Source organism: Poeciliopsis prolifica, unplaced genomic scaffold (assembly GCF_027474105.1).
Source record: "Poeciliopsis prolifica strain line A6 unplaced genomic scaffold, Auburn_PproV2 SCAFFOLD004, whole genome shotgun sequence".
Lineage (NCBI taxonomy): Eukaryota > Metazoa > Chordata > Actinopteri > Cyprinodontiformes > Poeciliidae > Poeciliopsis > Poeciliopsis prolifica.
This window is the reverse complement of record NW_026562379.1, coordinates 17,592,293-17,618,135: the sequence shown is the minus strand read 5'-3', so window position 1 is coordinate 17,618,135 and position 25,843 is coordinate 17,592,293. Positions and strand designations below refer to the sequence as shown.

Genomic DNA, 25,843 nt, shown 5'->3' with positions numbered 1-25,843 from the left:
TAACAGCTGGCAGGGTCTGGTTCTGAGTGTAGTTAGAGGTGCTGAAGATGAGCTGGAAGGAGCCGCCTGCATACTGAGGCCTGATGGAGCACATGATGCTGAACTCTGAGCCAATGAGGAGCTCAGACCCTGCTTTCTGCCTGTGGAGACCCCGTCAGTGGAGGAAGAGAGGAAGATGAGCGGCTCAACCAGCAGACCTGGCAACGCAGAGGAAACACAGAGACAACTGGATCTGATCTGAGGTGGAAAACAAGATGGCTGATCATAGACTGGTTACCATGGTTACTAGCATGTTTCTACATGATTACTAACAACTTTATGATTCAGTAAAGTCAGTAATATTTAAACCAGTTTTAGTTTCTCTGCAGACATCTGGAACCTGATGGAAGAAACATTTTAAAATATATAAATATGAGTTCAGATTTACCTGAGCAGATGATCTCAAGGCTCTGATCACTGGTTCCATCATCAGGTAAACAGTTTTTTAATGCAGATCCTGAAATAAAACATTCAGACCTGATCAACCAAACTGGTCTCCTTGAACCTTCATATGAATTTCTTGCTGAAACAGCAGAACCACAGTCCAGTTCAGCACAAACTGCAGGAACTGATTTCATGTCCCAGTAACGATCCCAAACAGCCACTGGTCTCCACTCTTCTTGATGGAACATCTCCAGTCTCCCGGCACATCGACTGGCCTCTCCCACCAACCTGATGTTGTCTTGATGTGAGCAGAGACAGAGAGTTGATTAATGAAGGAAGTGAAGCAGTGAACAGCAGCAGGTCTGCAGATCCTCCTCTACCTGAACAGGTGAGTCCAACAGCTTGTCCAGGTGAGCAGCTGTTTCTACCTGAACTCTTCCTGCTGCTGCAGTTCAGCAGAGCAGACTCACTGCCTTCACACAGGAACTCTCTGCTCCCCACTGGAGCCTCTGCTTCTCCATAGAGCGCCCCCTGGAGGACTGAAGGAGGCCCACAGCCAATCTCCCTGCAGACCACCTGTGCATCCTGCAGGTCAAAGTCTTTTTCACACACTGAGGACCACGACTGGTTGGTCTTCACCTCCAGTCTGCCTGAGCACCGGTTGGTCCCTGAAACCAGCCTGACTGAATCTGTGGATGCAGAAAGAAAAAAAGGTTTAAAATATTTCAGAACTTTATTTTTCTAGATACTCATGGAAACATCTCTGAGTTTGATAAAAAATAAAGGTCAAGAAAACAAAGTGAAGTGAAACCGACTGTACCTGCAAGTTTATCATTCATTATTATTTCTGCTGAATTTATCACATTTTTGGGCCTTAACATGATCATAAACTCACTAAATGTCTAACAAACTTTAATCTCTGTGAAAATGTGAATATTTAAGTGGAATTAAAAATAAATATGGCAATATGGCTGAACAGCGCCCCCTAGTTCAGCCAGGCCAACAACCATAACACACAAAAGGTTTTCCTGCTATTTCCACTAAAAACAGGAAGTCCACCATTTTGGATCAAAATTTATTTCCTGTTGATTTTAAGGGTTTAAACATGTCTGATTTCCTTGAACTCCTGGGATTTTGATGCATCGACTTCAAAGCAGCAGAGATTAAAAGTTATTAAAATGATGAGTTTTTGTTCATCTATTGGAATAAACTGAGAACTTTATCTGGATATTTAAATGATTTTAGTTTCCCTCAAGGCTTCAGGTTCTTAGTTAAAGGTGACGGTTTCTCTGCAGACGTCTGGAACCTGATGGAAGAAACATTTTAAAATATATAAATATGAGTTCAGATTTACCTGAGCAGATGATCTCAAGGCTCTGAATACTGGTTCCATCATAAGGTAAAAAGTATTTTAATGCAGATCCTGACTGAGAATATTCAGACCAGATCAACCAAACTGGTCTCCTTGAACCTTCATATGAATTTCTTGCTGAAACAGCAGAACCACAGTCCAGTTCAGCACAAACTGCAGCAACTAAGTTCATGGTCCAGTAAGGATCCCAAACATATACTGGTCTCCATTCTTGATGGAACATCTCCAGTTTCCCGGCACATCGACTGGCCTCTCCCACCAACCTGATGTTGTCTTGATGTGAGCAGAGACAGAGAGTTCATTAATGAAGGAAGTGAAGCAGTGAACAGCAGCAGGTCTGCAGATCCTCCTCTACCTGAACAGGTGAGTCCAACAGCTTGACCAGGTGAGCAGCTGTTTCTACCTGAACTCTTCCTGCTGCTGCAGTTCAGCAGAGCAGACTCACTGCCTTCACACAGGAACTCTCTGCTCCCCACTGGAGCCTCTGCTTCTCCATAGAGCGCCCCCTGGAGGACTGAAGGAGACCCACAGCCAATCTCCCTGCAGACCACCTGTGCATCCTGCAGGTCAAAGTCTTTTTCACACACTGAGGACCACGACTGGTCGGTCTTCACCTCCAGTCTGCCTGAGCACCGGTTGGTCCCTGGAACCAGCCTGACTGAATCTGTGGATGCAGAAAGAAAAAAGTTTCTTCAACGTTTTCACTGAATTTGGTTCCAGTTTGTTCAGCAAAGCTACAATCCAGTTCAGACTCTGTGGAGGAACAAACCAACTAGTGGAGAACGGGCGGAGAGGGGGGCTGGGAAGAGTTTATTATTTTTATATCTCATGTTTAATATTTTTGCACTTTTAGCATCTGCCTTTACTGCAGGCCTGGAGATGAATGGAAAAAAAACTGAAGACAAACAGAGAAAATTACACTAGAACAGCACAAAGAACCTATGAATGATCAATTATATTTTATCATTGTTTTCTACAAAGCAAATGACAGATTTAATGACAGAATCATAGAAAACTATCATCTTAACTCTCTGAACTTAATTTGTGGAGGAAGTGCAACATTTGATCAGCTTCTTCTCAGTGACATTGAGGTTTTTTTATAGCCCTGAATCTGCTCCACTGGTTCCCCTTTAATCTAATCAAACTTCATTCAGTCACTAACCTGGTAAAAACCAGCCGCTCTGTTCCACACTTTGGTTCATCCAGAGAGTCTGGACTGTGTTGAGGTTTTAAATTTCACCCAGTGTCTAATGTTTGTCCATTACCAAGCCTGATATATGAAATCACTCAATCAGGTTTTTGGCACATTGTGCTCAATACAGAGAGCAGATCAGACGATCTATAGTGAAACATTTCCCATTGAAAACTCCCAGGCAGAGACAACAGGAGTTTTATACCAAGGCTGGTTCTCATGCAGCTGCAGGAAAACATCTCCCAACCTTGTGCTTGCAAACCAAACAGCTTCATTTGGTGAGAGTTCACTGGCATTTAGGATGAAGACAATACAACCAGCAGATATTACCTTACAATAATTTGTCCACCACAAAACAGAGAAGAGCCAATGAGGCGACTGTTGATGTTCATTCAATATTTGAAAGTGTGACCAACATGGACTGAACTTCCTCCACTGCCATTGATTAAACTACAGACAGACTGTGTTTCTACAATAACAGCAAATCAAGGTCATCATTCAAACTTCTGTTCACTGATTGGTCCAGTAGAAAATCTACCAGAGGGAATCCAGGTGAAGGGGAAGAAGCCCAGACTGAGCTGGAAGTGAGAATATTTTTAAAGTGGAGTTGGAAGCAGAACAGGAAGACACTGGCCAGGATATGAAATCACCTGAACAGACGATCTCTACATTGTCGCTCTCATCTCTTCGTACCGACACCACAGATCCACAGTGGAGCTGTCTGCAAAATCCAGCTGCTGATGTAAAGTTCCCGTTATAGTACCAAAACTCCACTGGTTCCCAGTCTCCCAGTTCCTTCTTCTCCAGTCTGCCAACACAGCGACTCCTTCCTGCTACCAGTCTGAGTTCATCAGCCAGCGCTGGAAGAAACAACATTTACATGTTGGGTTAGAAAAGCAAAGACAGATTGATTTAGGATGTGATGACAGGATCCTGTTGATGGTGTTTATTTTATCTTCTCTTAGAGGCAGAGCTGTCATGGATGGTTCTGATCACAGCACCTTTATGTAGGAGTGGCCTAGTTAAAGCCCAGACTGAAATGTTATGTACGCTCTGTAGTAAGACCTGAAATGTTTCTCATTATTCTCCTTTTCTACCCATTTATACTTTATGTCTTTACTGAGACCAACCAAAGTCAAATTAATTGTTTTTTGTGTAAAAGTCCAAAATGAGCTCTGATGCTAACTCTATGCAAAATCCCATCATATGTGGAAAAACATCTCTATTGACTTTAATGGGTTTTTTATCTGTTATATTCATTGATTCTGACAGTTAAATAATTGTGGGAGATTTCAACAGCATGTTGACGAGCCTGAAGACAGAGGGATTAAAAGCTGTTAATTGTGCGGTAAAACTAACAATAATATAGAAGGTCGCACGGGTTAACCGGGTAGGTTGTTGCTGTCATGATGCGTGTTCCAATAACTTCCAGGGCTCCTTTGTTGTTGTTACCATCAATTTATTCCATATCAGCTTAAATACTTCAGACTTTAAAACTGACACATGCTGACCAGGCTAAACCATAATGATGCTAACAATAAACAATATTTAACACGGTCAACAGAAATTATGACCCTCCACCCGGCGCACCCGTTTCCTTCTACATAGTGAGCCAGCGCGTCAGTACGGCTCTCATTCATACTAAGTGACAGTCACACCCACTTACTACACACCCACCACTAAGTGTCACAGCTGTGCCACAGGTATGCTTATTTAGATTATTTGGCTTTTACAGCTGTGATATTGTTGATCATTTTGCTTTAATTCACATGTTAACCCAGCAACACGTCATCAAGGACACATTATGGACCTGCTTATCAGGCAGGCTGTGAATATTTCCAGCGTCTCTGTAACTGATGTGGCCCCGTCTGATTGTTTCACTGTTACCTTTGAAACCACAGATGTATATTATAGATCTGCAAGACGACTCTGTTGGGGCCGAACGTCAACGGAGTGAAACTCAACGTCACGTTTATGGTGAAATCTCCAACGTCTGCACTAACATTGCAGGGAAACGCTCATAAAGCAGAACATGAACAATGATTGAGCTTCATTTGCTACAGCTGACAGACTCACAAACCACCTGAGCTGCAGCCAAACTGGGCCTGCACATTTCTTTAGAGAAAATCACCACAATTAGAGGATCAATCTGCACATCGTTTTCACCAGCACACCCAGCGGTACCAGAAGCTGGTCCAGTGACCGTGGTGCTACTGGGCTCGGTTGGCCAGCAAACGGGCCTGACCAGAACCTCAGAGAACCTGTGGAGCCAAGAGGAAGATGAGAGGATTCATGCAGAAGGAGCCATTTTATGCGGCTCCACCTGTTTCCTGCGCAGATTCAGCGCCGCTGCAGAGTTTCTGCAGCTTCTCCTTATCAATCAATCAATCAGATTAATTTTATAGCTCATTTCAGCAACAAGGCAGTTCAAAGTGCTTTACTTCATCAAAACACTGAAACCAACAACTGTTGATGTTATTGGCTCCTTAGCAGCAAGTAGACAATATAAACATCACTAACTGCAGCAGCAGCTCTACGATCTGAGACCAGAAACAGTTTCCAGGTTTTTGATAGTAAAATTTAACATGTTTACCAGTCGATCGTTTTGAACTTGAACTCCAGTGAATATCAGTGTTTTGTGTGAAAGTGGAGTCCTACCTGAGCTGCAGAGACACAGCAGCAGCATCAGAGCTGTTTGGTCCATGTTTCCTCTGAATGTGGAGCGAAGCTTCGTCTCTTGATGTGATCAGGATGAGGCTCCAGACTCTGAAGACTTCCTACTTTAAGCTGTTTTATCTGCTACTTCCTGAACGTCACAGTTCACGTCTTTGGCTGCTTTCAGAGAAAACGCCTCCTTCCTAGGAGCTCATGGTGAAGATGGGTTCATACTGGGCTCATACTGGGCCTACTGGGATTCAGGCTTTCACCAGTCTCTGTTGTTCCTGTGTTTAGTTCAGTGCTTGTTCTGCAAGTGGCCGGAGTGGATCCAGGTGTGTTTCATCCACTGAAGGGGAACCTGATGTTGTTGGCAGCAGCAGCTCAGCTTCCCTGCAGGAAGGAGTCACTGCTGAGCAGAACTGAGCCCAGGTGTTGCTGCTATGAAGAGGAGAAACAGAGAGAGAACATAAACCTGATGTCAGCAATAACTGCAGAAAATGCAAGCAGGGTTTCCCCCAGGGTCTGATAAGCCTGGAGGCCCGCCAGGCTTTACTGGCTCCTCCGCCAGGCTAATGTTGCTTATTTATATTACCAGGAAAATAATAAATAAATAAAACATATACATTTCATTTTCTTTTTTGAAAAAGCCGTATTACATCCCATTTTCTCTCTATCAGTGGAACAGCGGTGACATCAGGGACTGAAGGCTGAGTTATAGTCGCTCTCAACTGTTGGGGTTGAGCGCGTGGAGCCAAGACAGCAGGATGGCGACTATAGTTAAGGTTTAGATTGTAGCCGCCTGGAAGAGCATCTTCCAGTCTGTGTGAACATAGTTCGATACGCAACGAACATGCAGAGGTGCAGGAGGTTCTGCGACACGCTGCGCATGCGGCGCCTGCCTCTGTCTATGTTGTAAAGTTATATTATCATGGGCTTTATTATTTTGGTATAAAGGGACTTTAGCCCCGCCCCCCGGCCCGGTGCGCCGCCCAGCGACCAGTTCTCTCTCTGCACTGTAAAGTTTATGTCTGTGGTCCCAGGTGGTCCCAGTTGGTCCCAGTTGGCCCCAGTTGGTCCCAGTTGGTCCCAGTTGGCCCCAGTTAGTCCCAGTTGGTCCCAGTTGGTCCCAGATGGTCCCAGTTGGTCCCAGGTGGTCCCAGGTGGTCCCAGTTGGTCCCAGATGGTCCCAGGTGGTCCGAGTTGGTCCCAGTTGGCCGGTGCATTACTGGGTAAGCGGTTCAGCCCAGCATCACGCTGGTTTTAAATGATTATTATTATTTTTTCTGTGACACGATGCATCAAAAGGCCAAATGCTTTGTCCCCTCTGCCTGCAGCAGAGTTTGACTTTTACACAGTAAACTTTAAAATCTTAAAATTAAAATCTTTTAATTCATGTTGTAACTATTACATTTAGCAGCTTTGATTAATAAACAAATGTTACCTTTATGTGTTTGTGTTAAAATATTAGTATTTCTGGGGCCACCGAAGCCCTGGGGGCCTTATGGAGCCGCAGGCTGACTGTGGATTAAACAGAAGAGCAAATAATTGATATTCATTTGAATCGTAGTTTTTGATTTGATGTTTTTAAGACTCTATGGTTGTGGGTTTAAATAGCATTTCACTGCCGATGTTTCCTGTAACATTTAATTACCTTGTAATATTTTTACATTTCCTCTCTTTTAATACAAAAACACGGTGGATCGTCTTAGTGCCCCGAAAACCAGACGCAGCAAGTTTTCTAGGGAAAACCTGGAGCAAGGATGGAGAGTAGTAGGAGAAAGTAGCAGAGGGAGGAGAAGTGGTCAGTTTCTCCTCCAGGACGATTCCTGGAACATTTCAGATTATAAATCTGGAATATTTGAATTATTGTTTTTCTGTCTTTGGTCATCAGAGCAGAAAGGCTTCATAGAGGCAGAGAGAGAAATCTAGACATTAATCTGGGTGTTCAGCCTCTGTGTGCTGCCGTGAGCTTGCTGAGTGATGCTAATCTGGATTGAAGCGTCAGCAACATTATCAGCTTTATTGCAACATAACCAGGTTTTTCAGGGTGAATCTAAACTTTAGATCTTCAGCTGGAAAAAGTTGTTTATTTCAAAGAGCTGAGATATTTTAGACCCATTTAACTCAAAACATTTATTATTTAGCATATTAAACACTACCAGCCCTTTATGCTGCTGCAGCAACATGCATGCATGAAAATCTAAACTATTATCTCAACCTTTGCAGCTCTGAGCCAAAATTCGAGCCGGTTGGTCCAAAGTTGAGTTTGATAGTCGGGTCGGGCTTCTGCGGTGCATTTTTAATAAACCAAATGCTTTTTTGGCATAGAAACTATAACTAATTGCTCCTTTGGACTAATGTCATTCTATATCTTCATAGTTGTACTTAAAAAAAACACACACACACACACAACCCCACACAGACACACACACACGCACACGAACACGCAATAACACATTGTTTGCATGTTTAGTTTTAGCTATCAGAGTTTAGGATCACAGTTAAATGTTATATTTTGTACGTTTGGTAATTGTATATTTGATCATTAATAATTTAAAATCAGTTTGATGTTCAGACCAGTTAATATGCAGATAATTGAAACAGTTGATTTATCCTGTTTAACACTCTATTCCTTGCTTGTCTTCATCCAAGTGAAGGATGATATTGTAAAAAGGATTATGTATTAACTTAATTATTTCTTGTGAGAAAAATAAACAGAGTTTTTAACAAAGAAAGGTAATGTAAGGCATTTGTTGAACAAATAAATGAGATTCAATCTGGATCCCAAAGAGAGCCCTCTGGTTGTCATTACTAAATCCTGTTTAATATTCGTCAAATTGCTCACATCACTACTACAGCAGCCCTGACGCTGGGGACCGGTAACAGATCATGGGGGCTCGTCCGGGATCAGCAGGCCACACCTAGTTGCATGTTCCTGGAGCCAGGAGTGACCCAGTGTGTAGCAGAGAGGCCAGTAACCAGTTGAAAGGTGTACCAGCCTACAGAGTGATGGACTGAGGACCCATGCATTTGAGGTCAGCAAGATGTTGTCCGCTGAGAGAAAGCACATATTATGGAGCTTCAAGAAGTTACATCAGCTAACAGGTAGCGAAGCTCACCTCACTGCAACTTCTCTAGGAGACGTTGAAGGACTGGCCTCCAGTCAGCTGATGCAAAATAATACAGAAAGTTGTGTTGAGTATCTGACTAACTACCTGACATGTCCAAAAAATCTGGGCAGGAAGGATCAGCGCTTGCTGTTGCTAAAGAGGCTGAAATCCATTATAGATGAGACCATGGGGAGACGCAGTTTACTGTCCTTAGAAGACAAAGCAAGTACGAGTGAGCGGACCGTTTCCCCTGTTCAGCCACAAAAGGGCGATTGTGACAGATATTCAGACATTATTGACCCGCTTTGACTGCATTGGAGCTCAGTTAAGCCAAGTCTTGTCCACTCCAGCCTCCCCAGACCTGGAGAGATGGAGTCCAACACCACCACACAGCAGCAGATTTGAAGGAAATTGCCAAGTTGTCAAGACAATATTATGAAGGAGGTAATGTCCCAGTTCAACCAGTCTATTGCAGAGTTTTGACCCATTTTTACAGTGCAGGTAGAACTAGAAAAACCTGCAGACTGAAAGGAGCTTGAAGTGCCAGTTCAAGTCCCAACTCAACTCTTTTCTTGTGTCCTTGTAGCAGAGCTGAAGGTCAAAGCCAGGAGAAGCAAGAGGAACTCAGGTGTGTTTGATCCACTGAAGGGGAACCTGATGTTGTTGGCAGCAGCAGCTCAGCTTCCCTGCAGGAAGGAGTCACTGCTGACCAGAACTGAGCCCAGGTGTTGCTGCTATGAAGAGAAGAAACAGAGAGAAATCTAGACATTAATCTGGGTGTTCAGCCTCTGTGTGCTGCCGTGAGCTTGCTGAGTGATGCTAATCTGGATTGAAGCGTCAGCAACATTATCAGCTTTATTGCAACATAACCAGGTTTTTCAGGGTGAATCTAAACTTTAGATCTTCAGCTGGAAAAAGTTGTTTATTTCAAAGAGCTGAGATATTTTAGACCCATTTAACTCAAAACATTTATTATTTAGCATATTAAACACTACCAGCCCCTTTATGCTGCTGCAGCAACATGCATGCATGAAAATCTAAACTATTATCTCAACATTTGCAGCTCTGAGCCAAAATTCGAGCCCGGTTGGCCCAAAGTTGAGTTTGATAGTCGGGTCGGGCTTCTGCGGTGCATTTTTAATAAACCAGCAGGTTTTCTGGCATTTCTAATTGCTCTGATGGACTAATTACATTTTTTACCTTCATAATTTCACATAAAACATGTTTTTGCATGTTTATCATCTTTTGATAGTATCACAGTTTCCATCTGCTTTGGCTGACGCAATATACTGAATGATGAAATATCCGTCACTAAGCAAAAAGCCACTGACTCTTCAAAATCCCCAAATAAATTAAACTACAACTTCTGAGATGAATTTTTATTCTTTTCTGTAATAATTAACTCCACTAATCTATTACTCCAGATAATTATTAGCTTAGCACTAACGCTAAACAAAAAAGAAAAGATCATCTTTCTTGTTTGAGTTTCAATATTTCCAATCAGTCAATCTGAAAAACTTCATTGCAGTCAGCTGACTTACAGCATTAGGTGGGGGAGGGGCATTGACGCTCTGCAGAAGAAAAGTAACAACCCAAAACAGAATATTTGCTTTTGAAGCTGATTTTTAAAACTAACATCATCAGTAAACAGAAAATACACCAAAAACTTCATGTTGTTTAAATTCTCTTTAATCCTATTTAACTTTTCACAAAGCTGCAGATATAAAACACAAACATTCCTCTAAACCAGAGTAAACTTCTTCAGTTTTAACCCTAAATGTGTTTTATTTTGTTAAATAGGGTTTCTATGGTAACCAACAGCATGACTTCAACTCCCCAAAGAAACGGCAAACAGCCTCTAAGGACAAAGGTCGCATGTGGGGTACCCCAAGGTTCAATCCTAGGACCCTTTTTTAATATTTATATTCTCCCACTAGCTCAAGTCATAATAGGAAATATTAGCTACCATAACTATGCGGATGACACACAGCTCTACATTATGATGTCACCAGGTGACCTTTGACCCCATCCAATCACTGAATAAATGTTTAGAACAGATAAATGTGTGGATGTGCCAAAACTTTCTTCAGCTGAACAAAAGCAAAACTGAAGTCATTATTTTTGTACCTGAAGAGGAACGATCTAAAGTCTATAAACAGCTTCAGTTATTACAAGTAAAAACTGTTGATCAGGCCCGAAACCTGGGAGCAGTGATGGACTCTGACCTGAACCTTGCGAGCCACATAAAGACGATTACAAAGTCAGCCTTCTATCACCTGAAGAACATCTCCAGGATTAGAGGACTAATGTCTCACCCAGATCTAGAGAAACTCATTCATGCGTTTATCTTTAGTCGCATTGATTATTGTAACAGCATCTTCACAGGCCTGTCCAACACATCAATCCTCCAGCTGCAGCTGATCCAGAAGCTGCTGCTCGCGTTCTCACTAAAACCAGGAAGATAGAGACATAACACCAGTTTTAAAGTCCCTCCACTGGCTCCCTGTAGCTCAAAGAATAGACTTTAAAATACTGTTGTTAGTTTATAAATCACTGAACGGTTTAGCACCACAATACATCAAAGATCTGCTGTTGTTGTATCAACCTTCCAGACTCTCAGGTTCTTGTTCTGGTTCTGCTTTGCATCCCCAGAACCAGAACCAAGAGAGGAGAAGCAGCTTTCAGCATCTATGCACCAAAAATTTGGGACAAACTTCCAAAAAACAGCAAAACAGCAGAAATACTGACTTCCTTTAAATCTCAACTAAAAACACACCTGTTTAAAATTGAAATGTAATTATTGTTTAGTCTATGTTGAATGACTTTGTGTTTTTGTTTGTTATGATGTAAAGCACCTTGAAATGCCTTGCTGCTGAAATGTGTTATACAAATAAAATTTGGTTCATTGATTGATTGATTGATAAGGCCAGTCCTCTACTGGACTTATCCTCCCCTTGACCCCCGTCTATATCAGGAGGGTTGCAGGGACTTCTGACAACAAACCTTTAGAATGGAAGAAGCAAGGAGCTTTGGACTATGGTGCCATACCGGGACGAGCCCAGTCATTGGACAGAGAGCCTCTCCTGTCCTCCGTCTCCTGGAAGCTACAACATGGATCCATATCATCCCCCTTCTCCTCTTTTGTACTCCTCCTCATTAGCATCATCTCCTGCACTCTCTCCTACAAATGTTCTGATACCGAGTACCATAGCTGAAGAGGGTATACCTCCAGCAGCAGCAGAAGACTCTGGAGATCCCGCTACCAGCTACTCCCAACTTCCACCTTCTCCAATGCAACAAGAAGATGAAATTGATGGATGGATACCGACTACGCTGATTGTTACTGTAAAAACAACCTTGCTGCATCTACTCAGTTTAATTTGTGCCAAGTAGGTCAAGGAAACCTGCTACGGCTGCATAACAGATCACCCAAACAGCGACAGCATCAGTGCCTGGAAATACTGGAGGAAGTTTATTACCAGCTCAACTTTCATTGCATCACACAACGACTCCTGACTCCATGATTTATACTGGCTGTCCAGAAACACCTGAAGCAGCGCCACATACAGGTAGTGGATACAAACATGAAGATGATTGCGTAGACAGTTTGCTACTATCTTACTCTGTGTATTTTTTCTAGTTCTATAGATTTAGTGTAAGTATTTTATTTGTACTTCTAATATCCTTTTTTCATCTTATTTTGCAAGTTCAAGTATTTTAGTCATTGTCCTTTACTTATGTTTTATGACTGATTGACTAGCATTAAATTTATCTTTATACATATATTATCTGTTAATATTTAATTGTAGTAAATAAATGTATTGTTTGTGATTTTTAACTATTAAAGGAATAATAAATAAATCCTTTGTTCCATTATCTTGTTTTCTCATTATTTAAGAACCGCTTATCAAAGCAGGTGACAGAAGGATGGCTGAGAAAAGGTTAAAGAAGGAATATTACACTCCATCACATCCCAGTAGTTTAGGAGGAACAGTTAGACTGAAACGAGCTCTGCAGGATGATACTGGGAAGAAGGTTAAGGTGGAAAATGTACAAGCTCTTTTATAAAAGGAAGACCCTTATACTCTGCATAAACTGGCACATAAATTTCCAAAGAAACAGAGTTTTTGTTATGAGGCTTTAAAACACTTTCAAGTAGACCTTTGTGAAATGCAAGCATTGGCTGATGAGAATGATGGTTATAATTACTTAACAGTCATTATTAACAGGAAGGAGTCACTGCTGAGCAGAACTGAGCCCAGGTGTTGCTGCTATGAAGAGAAGAAACAGAGAGAAATCTAGACATTAATCTGGGTGTTCAGCCTCTGTGTGCTGCCGTGAGCTTGCTGAGTGATGCTAATCTGGATTGAAGCGTCAGCAACATTATCAGCTTTATTGCAACATAACCAGGTTTTTCAGGGTGAATCTAAACTTTAGATCTTCAGCTGGAAAAAGTTGTTTATTTCAAAGAGTTGAGATATTTTAGACCCATTTAACTCAAAACATTTATTATTTAGCATATTAAACACTACCAGCCCCTTTATGCTGCTGCAGCAACATGCATGCATGAAAATCTAAACTATTATCTCAACCTTTGCAGCTCTGAGCCAAAATTCGAGCCGGTTGGTCCAAAGTTGAGTTTGATAGTCGGGTTGGGCTTCTGCGGTGCATTTTTAATAAACCAGCAGGTTTTCTGGCATTTCTAATTGCTCTGATGGACTAATTACATTTTTTACCTTCATAATTTTACATAAAACATGTTTTTGCATGTTTATCATCTTTTGATAGTATCACAGTTTCCATCTGCTTTGGCCGACTCAATATACTGAATGATGAAATATCCGTCACTAAGCAAAAAGCCACTGACTCTTCAAAATCCCCAAATAAATTAAACTACAACTTCTGAGATGAATTTTTATTCTTTTCTGTAATAATTAACAATTAACTCCACTAATCTATTAGTCCAGCTAATTATTAGCTTAGCACTAAAGCTAAACAAAAAAGAAAAGATCATCTTTCTTGTTTGAGTTTCAATATTTCCAATCAGTCAATCTGAAAAACTTCATTGCAGTCAGCTGACTTGCAGCATTAGGTGGGGGAGGGGCATTGATGCTCTGCAGAAGAAAAGTAACAACCCAAAACAAAATATTTGCTTTTGAAGCTGATTTTTAAAATGAACATCATCAGTAAACAGAAAATTTAGTGTTTTAGAAATAAAACATCTAAATGTTAATAAAAATGCAGTGAAGTTGTTTAATTTGTGTAGAGACAAAATCTGTAAATCACTTTTTCTATTTGGTAAAAAGGGCCGGACCTGAGTCAGGGCTTTTAAATTTAATTTAATCTATAAAAGCAGAAACTGAGTCAACAAAAGAGAAACATCTTAGTGTTTAACCTCATTTAAAAAATGATCCTTTGGTTAAAAATCCTCCTAATCTGTCAGGTTTCTGTTGCCAGTGGAATCCATTCTGTAGTTTCAAACTAAGGTCCATTTATGTGACAGCAAACTAAGGCCGTCATAGATAGAAAGACAAAAATATTAATACATTTATAGCAAACCAATCCAGAACTGTAAAATATTTCAAATTTTGCCATCAAAATTTGAAATATTTTACTTTCCAAGTTTTTTTCTAGAAAATTTCTGATTAATTTCAGTTTTTCCTTTACAAATTTCTTAAACTAACAAATTGCTTTTTGTTTTCTGCAAAATCTTCAAGTTTTTGGCGGAAATTTATTTGTCTCTTTTTTAACCCTCTATGGCATAAATTTTTATTTTATGAGGAAAAAAATATTTCACCCTAGTTTTGGGAGCTCGAGGGGGTCTTTATAATATATTAATTAGAATTTGGTTTGTTGTCTCAGGGCAACAAGATGCTATGAGGGTACTAAAACGCCAAGGTTTTCTTTATACATAAATAAGGTATATATATAAGGTTTTATTTATTTAATAAGTGGAATGATGAAGAAACAAGCAATAAATACATTAGAATAAGTTTTATTTCAACAACAAAAATTTCAACAAGTTTCCTTTCAGCAAACAGCCACAAATGGTTTATCAATTAGTGCATCAGAGATTAGCTGCAGTGTGTTTATGTTTCTAAATACATGTTCCTGTGGATTACTGAATGGCTCTGTGTTTCTCTTTTTTACTAATTACAGTTTGTATTATTCTGTATGGAACCTCATGGAGCAGTTGCTGGTGGATGTGAAACAAAGGTGGGCGTCACATTTTTGGCACTTGGCTTTAGGTGTACCTTTGCATCTTGGTACCTTGCATCTCCCTTTGTTTTCATCCATAACCATCCAGTGGGCTGTGGCATCCAGACGCACATCAGGGACCGGGATAGGTGTAGCGGGTCCTCTTCTCCTCTTCTCTTCATAAGAATCTCTTACGCTCCAGATTCTTGCCACTTTTGCACAAGCTTTCTGCAATATATGACTTGAATGTATAAAGCTTTTCTCTTTTCTCATCCCAGTGCTGCTGCAGTCTCTCTTGTAGAGCAGCCAGGAAGTCACGATGGTCATGTCAGTAAAGTGGAACATCAGGAGATGGTTCCACTTTTTCGACCTGATTTTGTTGCGGTACTGTGCAATGAGGGAGTCCAGCAGATCCACTCCACCCATATTCTTATTGTACTCTCTCACCACAGCAGGACAGGGACCTTTAATGATTTTATTTTGCTTGCCATCCCACCTATCAACGTCAGTGACTGGGTGTGCTCCAATGTAATCGCTGAGAAGACTGACTGAACGGTTATCATACCATTTCACAGCATGCAAGGTGGTTTCTCCAACCATGGCCATCTTCTGTTCAAAAGATCCACGCCCAGTTCTCTTCAACTCAACATCACACATCAAGTTGACACCTGTAGTCTGTTGCTACGAACAGTACCAGTACAGTGATTCCCTGCTGAGCAAGTGTGAGAATGAGAGGGACACTCGTGAACCAGTTGTCAAAGAACTCCTTGTAGTTCTGGTGTCAGGGTATTGACAGGTGGAGGACAACATTGCCACTTGTTCCTACATCTGGCAGCTCAGGTGGTTGCACGACTCTCCCTGTGTAAATCTCAAAATTGTGCAGGTCACTATCAGAGCCAGCCGAGATGAATATCTTGTAGCCCCATTTCTTTGGCTTAGTTGGCAGGTATTGCTAGAGTGTATTTCTTCCCTTTAAAGGGACCATCTGCTCATCTACAGCCAACTTCTCACTCATTGGTATTGTCTGCAGCTTTGAGGTAAGATGAGTGACCACTGGTTGGATTTTGTGGAGTGGATCAATATTTTCTCGTTGTCTCACTTCATTGTTGTTGAAGTGCAGGGATTTTTTAATGAACTCCCAACTGTTTAGTGCCATGGTGTCAGCTGCCTGGGACACTTGGGTGGCTTTGTTAAAAACATGCGGGTGCCTGGTAATCCAAACAATGACATGTATACTGCTGTACCCATAAATTGATCCAGTTCTTTTTTAGCAAGGTTAAGGGGCTTGTTGGTGTCACACTGAATGGCATATAAATTTGACTGCTCTACAACTACTTCCAGAATGTCTTCAGAAAAAGACATCTTGAAGTATTTGTAGGGGGAATTGATATGATCTGATTTTGGAAGACTGGCCTGCCATTCTGGGTAATCGGTGATATTGGCACTGTGGGCTGTTCTCCAACGGGGTAAGCGTGGAACAGCTTCCTGTGATACTTCATCATCTTCATTTTTCTCTCCATCCACAGACTAATTGTCATCAGGCAGGTCATCTGTTTTCAAAAGAAACCAGTAAGCATAAAATTAGAATAGGTCATATATACCTCTCTTCACTGACTGATGTACAAACGCACATACATGCTCATTCCATACAGTATGTTACTCTACTGACTCTCCTAACTCTCCCTCAAACCTGATTTTGGAGTCCACTTCCTCACTGTCACTCTCCTCAAGCTCAGTGTCAGAAGGAATGAGCCTAACCGCTTGATCATGTTCCTTACGCCCATAAAATCATTGTGCATCCATTTCCTGTGAGTAACAGTAGATAGTACAGGAAAAAATTGATTATGTTGATAACTACACATCCCTACACATCTCCATCCATGAGCATGTCATAGTTCACACAAAAGTGGTCAAACTGCACAATGTTGCCCTGAGGCAACGAATGAAAAACTGCCATTTTAGTACATAAATGAAGACAAAAGTGTCTTTACTCAATCAAATATGCTTTTTCACTTATTTCTGCAAATCACAGATATTATTTATAGAAAATTATTTCAATTTAAATACTTTTAATTTAAATTAAATTAAAATTTAATTAATTTTAATTAATTAAATTAGTTAAATTTAATTAATTAAAGATAAGTAAAGATAAGTAATTTATCTTACTTAAAAGTAAGATAAAGTTCACCTTTTTTACATGTAAAAAAAAGTGAAATTTATCTTACCTTCTGCTAGCGGTGTGTCCAAGTCAGCTGTGGTCCAAAAAAGGATTGTTTCACCCCAAGACAAAGGTCAAAGCCACGTCCAGCTCAAATTTCATTGGTCACAGTCATATCATCAGACTGTTAATGTGATGTTTACTTAAAAAAATTAAAGGGCCGGTGTGTGGGCCAAAATAGTGGTTTGTTGCCTGAGGGCAACACAATGCCATAGAGAGTTAATCACTGGCCAAAATACAATGTCAAACATTCACACCAGTCCGGTTTGGTCCGCTTTAATTTACTCCAGTTTGTTTGCCTAGTCAGTGGACAGCAGCGCAAGGCATTCTGGGTAAATACAGCCAAAACAAACATGCTAGCCTAGCGCTAGCAGGAGAAACGGCTCGAGGTCTTTAGCCGAATTTGAGTGTTCCCTTTATTTTTTTGAGCAGTATATTAGAAACATAGCATACTATTTCATAAATGCACAATTAGAAGACTATGAAAGAAGACAATAATACTATTAAAATATATAAAGATTAAGGAAATGAGTTCTACATTTTATTTCTTTAAAAATATATATTTTTCTATCCTTCCTCTTGCATGGTGGGAGAGTAAAATAATCTTTATTCCTTGTGTTGTGGAAATTAACAACAGTGAGGAGAAAGAGCCTGGAGCAGAACACAGGGTCCAGTGTTATAGGAAGGGTTTCATTCAATTCACATAGTTTGACAATCTAGTTAGTCCAAAAAAAAAACTGACTGAAAATATATGTATTTTCCTTCATAAGGCAAATTAAATAATCACGGTCAACATAAAGATGCATAGCAGAAAAGCAATTTAATAAGCTGATTGTCATGTAGAGGTCAGAGAAAACGCTGGAGAATACGCCTGTATTACACGAGAATCATAACACTGTTATGCATTGATGCATATTTCCCCTCTTTTCATATTAGAAAAGTTTAACCTAAAATAATAATAAAAAATAGGATCAAGAAAATGATGCACAATAATCTGCCAAATAAATGGGGAAAAAGTTTTTATTTGAAGAAACACAAATCAAGGAAAATCATCAAATGTCAAACAATGAAGCCACTGATTTAATGTGATGAGACTTAAAACAATATTCAGATGTAGTTACCACACCATAGTTAATGACAGCCGATATAATTCATCAGCAGAAACGCTCCTCACAGTTTAAGTTTTCACATCACTTCAGAGGATTTACTCCTAGAAACTGTCTTCATCTTCCTTGAGAAAATCATCAGTTTCATGATGTTAATGGAGAAACCAGCAGGTTTATCATAGTGGCTGAAATCAGATTGGTCACCATTGATTTAACCACAAGGACAACATCACAACCAAAACCGTCCCCACAGAGTGGAACTAGAATTATCCTTTTGTTGTTGTTTTAATAATTGACCCAATTCGTGGTGAATGTTGCTCAAAATGTTACAGGAATAAAAGTGCAGCATTGTTCCCCCATTAGGTGACAATCTGCTTCCTTGCATTTCACTGGTGCAGTGAAAGAGTTGTCTTCTAGAGCAGTTCACTTTTCTGTTTTATACAAATGTCATTACTTATGTGTGCATTGGTTGTACAAAATGCAGGTGATGCTCCAAGCAGGGATGACTTGCATCATGTGAAATGAGCAAGAATATGTACTTGGCCTCCCAGATGTATAACTCCTATGTTTGGAGCACAAACATATCTGTTAATAAATGAGAGGAGTAACAAACTCTTGACCAGTTTGTAGAGCCATAGAAATAAATGCTTATTCATTTGTGTCTCTATAGCCCAATGGAAGGCTGTTTTATTTCATGAGATGTTTCTCCAGGAGCTTTCTTTCCTTAAAGGTACAGAAACGCTAAAACCAGCCAGTAGTTACATTTGAGATCATTATATTTTGCTCCCCAGCTGGAGTTTATTTAAACTTTTAACATTAATTTTGGTTCAACCACAGCCTGACCCTGTCCTTGTAAAAATAATACATTTAGCTCAACCCAGTAAAAGTTTGAAACCATTTTTCACCCAGTAATGCAAATTATTGAGGTTCTTATGGGTCCTGTCAGTCAGAAGGTCTGGGAACGAGACTTCAGGCTCCCCTCATTCAACCAGGACATGATGAGCAATCCTGGTCCTGGAGGGCCGGTGTCCTGCAACTCTTAGACGTCACCCAACACACTTTGATCCAATGGGCCAATCACCTCCTAAGTGCAGGCAAGTTCTCCAGAATCCTGCTAATGACCTCATTGTTTGACTCAGGTGTTGAAGTAGAGATTCTCTAAAAGTTGCAGGAGACCCTGGAGGCCTGGAGTTGCCCACACCTGACCCAGGAAGTGGACTGAAGTTTAACTACTTAGGCTGGTGGATGCATCTGATCTCCTGTTGCCCTCAACCTCATTGGATCCTGTTTGTGGTTGAAATGATCTTTAACAGACTGAGGAAAAACGATCAAAAACCAGAGAGAATATATCAATTCTTTGTCAATATTTATTTGAAGGCTTTACAGCATTTGGAGTCTCTGCTCACTGAACACAGTCAGGAGAAAGAGCCTCGAGCAAAACACAGCAAACTGTTTGATAGGAAAGGTTTCATTCCATCCTCACAGTTTAACAATCTACTGAGCTACAAAACAGACTGCAAGCAAACACATTTTCTTTCATAAAGCATATTAAACATTTAAGGATGTCATAAGAATGCAAAAAGAAACTATTCTACAACTTTATAATAATACAGAGTTCAGAGAAACAGCTAAAGACTGATTGATTATGGCAAGCCGTTTCAACATAAATTCGGTTTTGCCGCCCTTACATTCCAGAAATCTCAAATTGTGTTATGACTAGATGATTTAGCAATTTGAGATATCTCTAATTATATTTTGTCTCTGCTCCTTCCTGTGGATGTGAAACCAAGATGATTTTCTCCTGGTTCCTTCAGACTGCAGCCTCCTCCTCTAAGCCGCCTTCAGCTCTGGATCCTTCATCAAGAACGTTCATCATGATGTTTTCTGGTCCAGACTTCTGGTTTCTCCTGGCCTGGAAACAGAGGATGGTTCAGCTGCAAGGCAACAACTTTCCCAACTCAACACATCATGCATGATACATGCAGTACCTTATAGTAGAGGAGCAGGACGGATCCCAGCATTCCCAGCATTCCCAGCAGGACGACAACCAGTCTGATGATCAAAGCAGTGAGATGGGCTGAAAATGAATGAAACAGATTCAGGATCAGCTTTCATCAGATGAGTCCAGCTAGAAATGTACAATAATCATATAGACCCTGGTTTTCATGCTGCCTGTAGATCATGAACATTAATATAATCAATCCTCCTCTCTGACCTCATGAATGAGGCAGACAGCTGCTGGTTCACCTGAAGCAGAACTTCTCCTGATGGACTCCATGAGTTTATCTGAGACAGTGAGGTTGAGAGGCTGGCTCATAGACCAGAAGTTATGGGAGAAAACATAGACGTGGTAAAGGCAGCGGTAGGTTCCTTGGTGGGCGTGGCCAGCAGCAGCGAACAGGAAGAGGGCAGAGTGATTAACAGCTGGCAGGGTCTGGTTCTGAGTGTAGTTAGAGGTGCTGAAGATGAGCTGGAAGGAGCCGCCTGCATACTGAGGCCTGATGGAGCACATGATGCTGAACTCTGAGCCAATGAGGAGCTCAGACCCCTGCTTTCTGCCTGTGGAGACCCCGTCAGTGGAGGAAGAGAGGAAGATGAGCGGCTCAACCAGCAGACCTGGCAACGCAGAGGAAACACAGAGACAACTGGATCTGATCTGAGGTGGAAAACAAGATGGCTGATCATAGACTGGTTACCAGGGTTACTAGCATGTTTCTACATGATTACTAACAACTTTATGATTCAGTAAAGTCAGTAATATTTAAACCAGTTTTAGTTTCTCTGCAGACATCTGGAACCTGATGGAAGAAACATTTTAAAATAGATAAATATGAGTTCAGATTTACCTGAGCAGATGATCTCAAGGCTCTGATCTCTGGTTCCATCATCAGGTAAACATTTCTTTAATGCAGATCCTGACTGAAAACAGTCAGACCAGATCAACCAAACTGGTCTCTCTGAAGCTTCATTTGATTTTCTTGCTGAAACAGCAGAACCACAGTCCAGTTCAGCACAAACTGCAGGACCTGGGTTCGTGTTCAAGAAAGGATCAATAACATATACTGGTCTCCACTCTTCTTGATGGAACATCTCCAGTCTCCCGGCACATCGACTGGCCTCTCCCACCAACCTGATGTTGTCTTGATGTGAGCAGAGACAGAGAGTTGATTAATGAAGGAAGTGAAGCAGTGAACAGCAGCAGGTCTGCAGATCCTCCTCTACCTGAACAGGTGAGTCCAACAGCTTGACCAGGTGAGCAGCTGTTTCTACCTGAACTCTTCCTGCTGCTGCAGTTCAGCAGAGCAGACTCACTGCCTTCACACAGGAACTCTCTGCTCCCCACTGGAGCCTCTGCTTCTCCATAGAGCGCCCCCTGGAGGACTGAAGGAGGCCCACAGCCAATCTCCCTGCAGACCACCTGTGCATCCTGCAGGTCAAAGTCTTTTTCACACACTGAGGACCACGACTGGTTGGTCTTCACCTCCAGTCTGCCTGAGCACTGGTTGGTCTCTGGAACCAGCCTGACTGAATCTGTGGATGCAGAAAGAAAAAAGGTTTAAAATATTTCAGAACTTTATTTTTCTAGATACTCATGGAAACATCTCTGAGTTTGATGAAAATAAAGGTCAAGAAAACAAAGTGAAGTGAAACCGACTGTACCTGCAAGTTTATCATTCATTATTATTTCTGCTTAATTTATCACATTTTGGGCCTTAACATGATCATAAACTCACTAAATGTCTAACAAACTTTAATCTCTGTGAAAATGTGAATATTTCATAGGAATTAAAAATAAATGTGGCAATATGGCTGAACAGCGCCCCCTAGTTCAGCCAGGCCAACAACCATAACAAACAAAAGGTTTTCCTTCTATTTCCACTAAAAACAGGAAGTCCACCATTTTGGATCAAAAGTCATTTCCTGTTGATTTTCAGGGTTTAAACATGTCTGATTTCCTTGAACTCCTGGGATTTTGATGCATCGACTTCAAAGCAGCAGAGATTAAAAGTTATCAAAATGATGAGTTTTTGTTCATCTATTGGAATAAACTGAGAACTTTATCTGGATATTTAAAGTATTTTAGTTTCCCTCAAGGCTTCAGGTTCTTAGTTAAAGGTGACGATTTCTCTGCAGACGTCTGGAACCTGATGGAAGAAACATTTTATATAAATATGAGTTCAGATTTACCTGAGCAGATGATCTCATGGCTCTGATTACTGGTTTCATCAGCAGGTAAACAGTTTTTTAATGCAGATCCTGACTGAGAACAGTCAGACCCGATCCACCAAACTGGTCTCTCTGAAGCTTCCATTGAATCTCTTGCCGAAACAGCAGAACCACAGTCCAGTTCAGCACAAACTGCAGCAACTGAGTTCATGGTCCAGTAACGATCGAAAACATCCACTGGTCTCCACTCTTCTTGATGGAACATCTCCAGTCTCCCGGCACATCGACTGGCCTCTCCCACCAACCTGATGTCTTGATGTGAGCAGAGACAGAGAGTTCATTAATGAAGGAAGTGAAGCAGTGAACAGCAGCAGGTCTGCAGATCCTCCTCTACCTGAACAGGTGAGTCCAACAGCTTGACCAGGTGAGCAGCTGTTTCTACCTGAACTCTTCCTGCTGCTGCAGTTCAGCAGAGCAGACTCACTGCCTTCACAGGAACTCTCTGCTCCCCACTGGAGCCTCTGCTTCTCCATAGAGCGCCCCCTGGAGGACTGAAGGAGGCCACAGCCAATCTCCCTGCAGACCACCTGTGCATCCTGCAGGTCAAAGTCTTTTTCACACACTGAGGACCACGACTGGTTGGTCTTCACCTCCAGTCTGCCTGAGCACCGGTTGGTCCTGGAACCAGCCTGACTGAATCTGTGGATGCAGAAAGAAAAAAGTTTCTTCAACATTTTCACTGAATTTGGTTCCAGTTTGTTCAGCAAAGCTACAATCCAGTTCAGACTCTGTGGAGGAACAAACCAACTAGTGGAGAACGGGCGGAGAGGGGGGCTGGGAAGAGTTTATTATTTTTATATTCATGTTTAATATTTTTGCACTTTTAGCATCTGCCTTTACTGCAGGCCTGGAGATGAATGGAAAAAAACTGAAGACAAACAGAGAAAATTACACTAGAACAGCACAAAGAACCTATGAATGATCAATTATTAATATTTTATCATTGTTTTCTACAAAGCAAATGACAGATTTAATGACAGAATCATAGAAAACTATCATCTTAACTCTCTGAACTTAATTTGTGGAGGAAGTGCAACATTTGATCAGCTTCTTCTCAGTGACATTGAGGTTTTATAGCCCTGAATCTGCTCCACTGGTTCCCCTTTAATCTAATCAAACTTCATTCAGTCACTAACCTGGTAAAAACCAGCCGCTCTGTTCCACACTTTGGTTCATCCAGAGAGTCTGGACTGTGTTGAGGTTTTAAATTTCACCCAGTGTCTAATGTTTGTCCATTACCAAGCACTGATATATGAAATCACTCAATCAGGTTTATTGGCATATTGTGCTCAATACAGAGAGCAGATCAGACGATCTATAGTGAAACATTTCCCATTGAAAACTCCCAGGCAGAGACAACAGGAGTTTTATACCAAGGCTGGTTCTCATGCAGCTGCAGGAAAACATCTCCCAACCTTGTGCTTGCAAACCAAACAGCTTCATTTGGTGAGAGTTCACTGGCATTTAGGATGAAGACAATACAACCAGCAGATATTACCTTACAATAATTTGTCCACCACAAAACAGAGAAGAGCCCAATGAGGCGACTGTTGATGTTCATTCAATATTTGAAAGTGTGACCAACATGGACTGAACTTCCTCCACTGCCATTGATTAAACTACAGACAGACTGTGTTTCTACAATAACAGCAAATCAAGGTCATCATTCAAACTTCTTCTGTTCACTGATTGGTCCAGTAGAAAATCTACCAGAGGGAATCCAGGTGAAGGGGAAGAAGCCCAGACTGAGCTGGAAGTGAGAATATTTTTAAAGTGGAGTTGGAAGCAGAACAGGAAGACACTGGCCAGGATATGAAATCACCTGAACAGACGATCTCTACATTGCCGCTCTCATCTCCTTGGAACGCCACCACAGATCCACAGTGGAGCTGTCTGCAAAATCCAGCTGCTGATGTAAAGTTCCAGTTATAGTACCAAAACTCCACTGGTTCCCAGTCTCCCAGTTTCTTCTTCTCCAGTCTGCCAACACAGCGACTCCTTCCTGCTACCAGTCTGAGTTCATCAGCCAGCGCTGGAAGAAACAACATTTACATGTTGGGTTAGAAAAAGCAAAGACAGATTGATTTAGGATGTGATGATAGGATCCTGTTGATGGTGTTTATTTTATCTTCTCTTAGAGGCAGAGCTGTCATGGATGGTTCTGATCACAGCACCTTTATGTAGGAGTGGCCTAGTTAAAGCCCAGACTGAAATGTTATGTACGCTCTGTAGTAAGACCTGAAATGTTTCTCATTATTCTCCTTTTCTACCCATTTATACTTGATGTCTTTACTGAGACCAACCAAAGTCAAATTTATTGTTTCTGTGGAAAAAGTTCTGAAATCAGCTGATCCTGATTCTGATCCTGATTCTGATTCTGATCCTGATTCTGATTCTGATCCTGATTCTGATCTTGATCCTGATTCTGATCCTGATTCTGATTCTGATTCTGATCCTGATTCTGATCCTGATTCTGATTATAATCCTGATTCTGATTCTGATTCTGATTCTGATCCTGATTCTGATTCTGATCCTGATTCTGATCCTGATTCTGATCCTGATCCTGATTCTGATTCTGATCCTGATTCTGATCCTGATTCTGATCCTGATTCTGATTCCGAATCTGATTCTGATCCTGATTCTGATTCTGATCCTGATTCTGATCCTGATTCTGATTATAATCCTGATTCTGATTCTGATCCTGATTCTGATCCTGATTCTGATTCTGATTCTGATCCTGATTCTGATCCTGATTCTGATTATAGTCCTGATTCTGATCCTGATTCTGATCCTGATTCTGATTCTGATCCTGATTCTGATCCTGATCCTAATTCTGATTCTGATCCTGATTCTGTTCATGATTCTGATTCTGATCCTGATTCTGATCCTGAATCTGATTCTGATCCTGATTCTGATTCTGATCCTGATCCTGATCCTGATTCTGATCCTGATTCTGATCCTGATTCTGATCCTGATCCTGATTCTGATCCTGATTCTGGTCCTGATTCTGATCCTGATCCTGATTCTGATCCTGATTCTGATTCTGATTCTGATCCTGAATCTGATTCTGATCCTGATTCTGATCCTGATTCTGATACTGATTCTGATCCTGATTCTGATTATAATCCTGATTCTGATTCTGATCCTGATTCTGATTATAATCCTGATTCTGATTCTGATCCTGATTCTGATCCAGATTCTGATCCTGATCATCACTATGAGCCTCTGTGTCCTTAAATCGGTTCCAGACTTTAGCTTATCGACTGTCTTCCTCCAGAAAGTGTCTGAACCCCCAGCAGTGTGAACAGAACGGCATCTGGGCGGATCACAAAATAATCT

At 41.1% G+C, this 25,843-nt stretch overlaps 1 pseudogene; it reads right to left on the bottom strand.

Annotated features, from left to right (window-relative positions):
* Positions 1–123: 123 nt before the first annotated feature.
* Positions 124–23,968, bottom strand: LOC129358881 (scavenger receptor cysteine-rich type 1 protein M130-like; annotated as a pseudogene).
* Between the last annotated feature and the right edge of the window lie 1,875 nt (positions 23,969–25,843).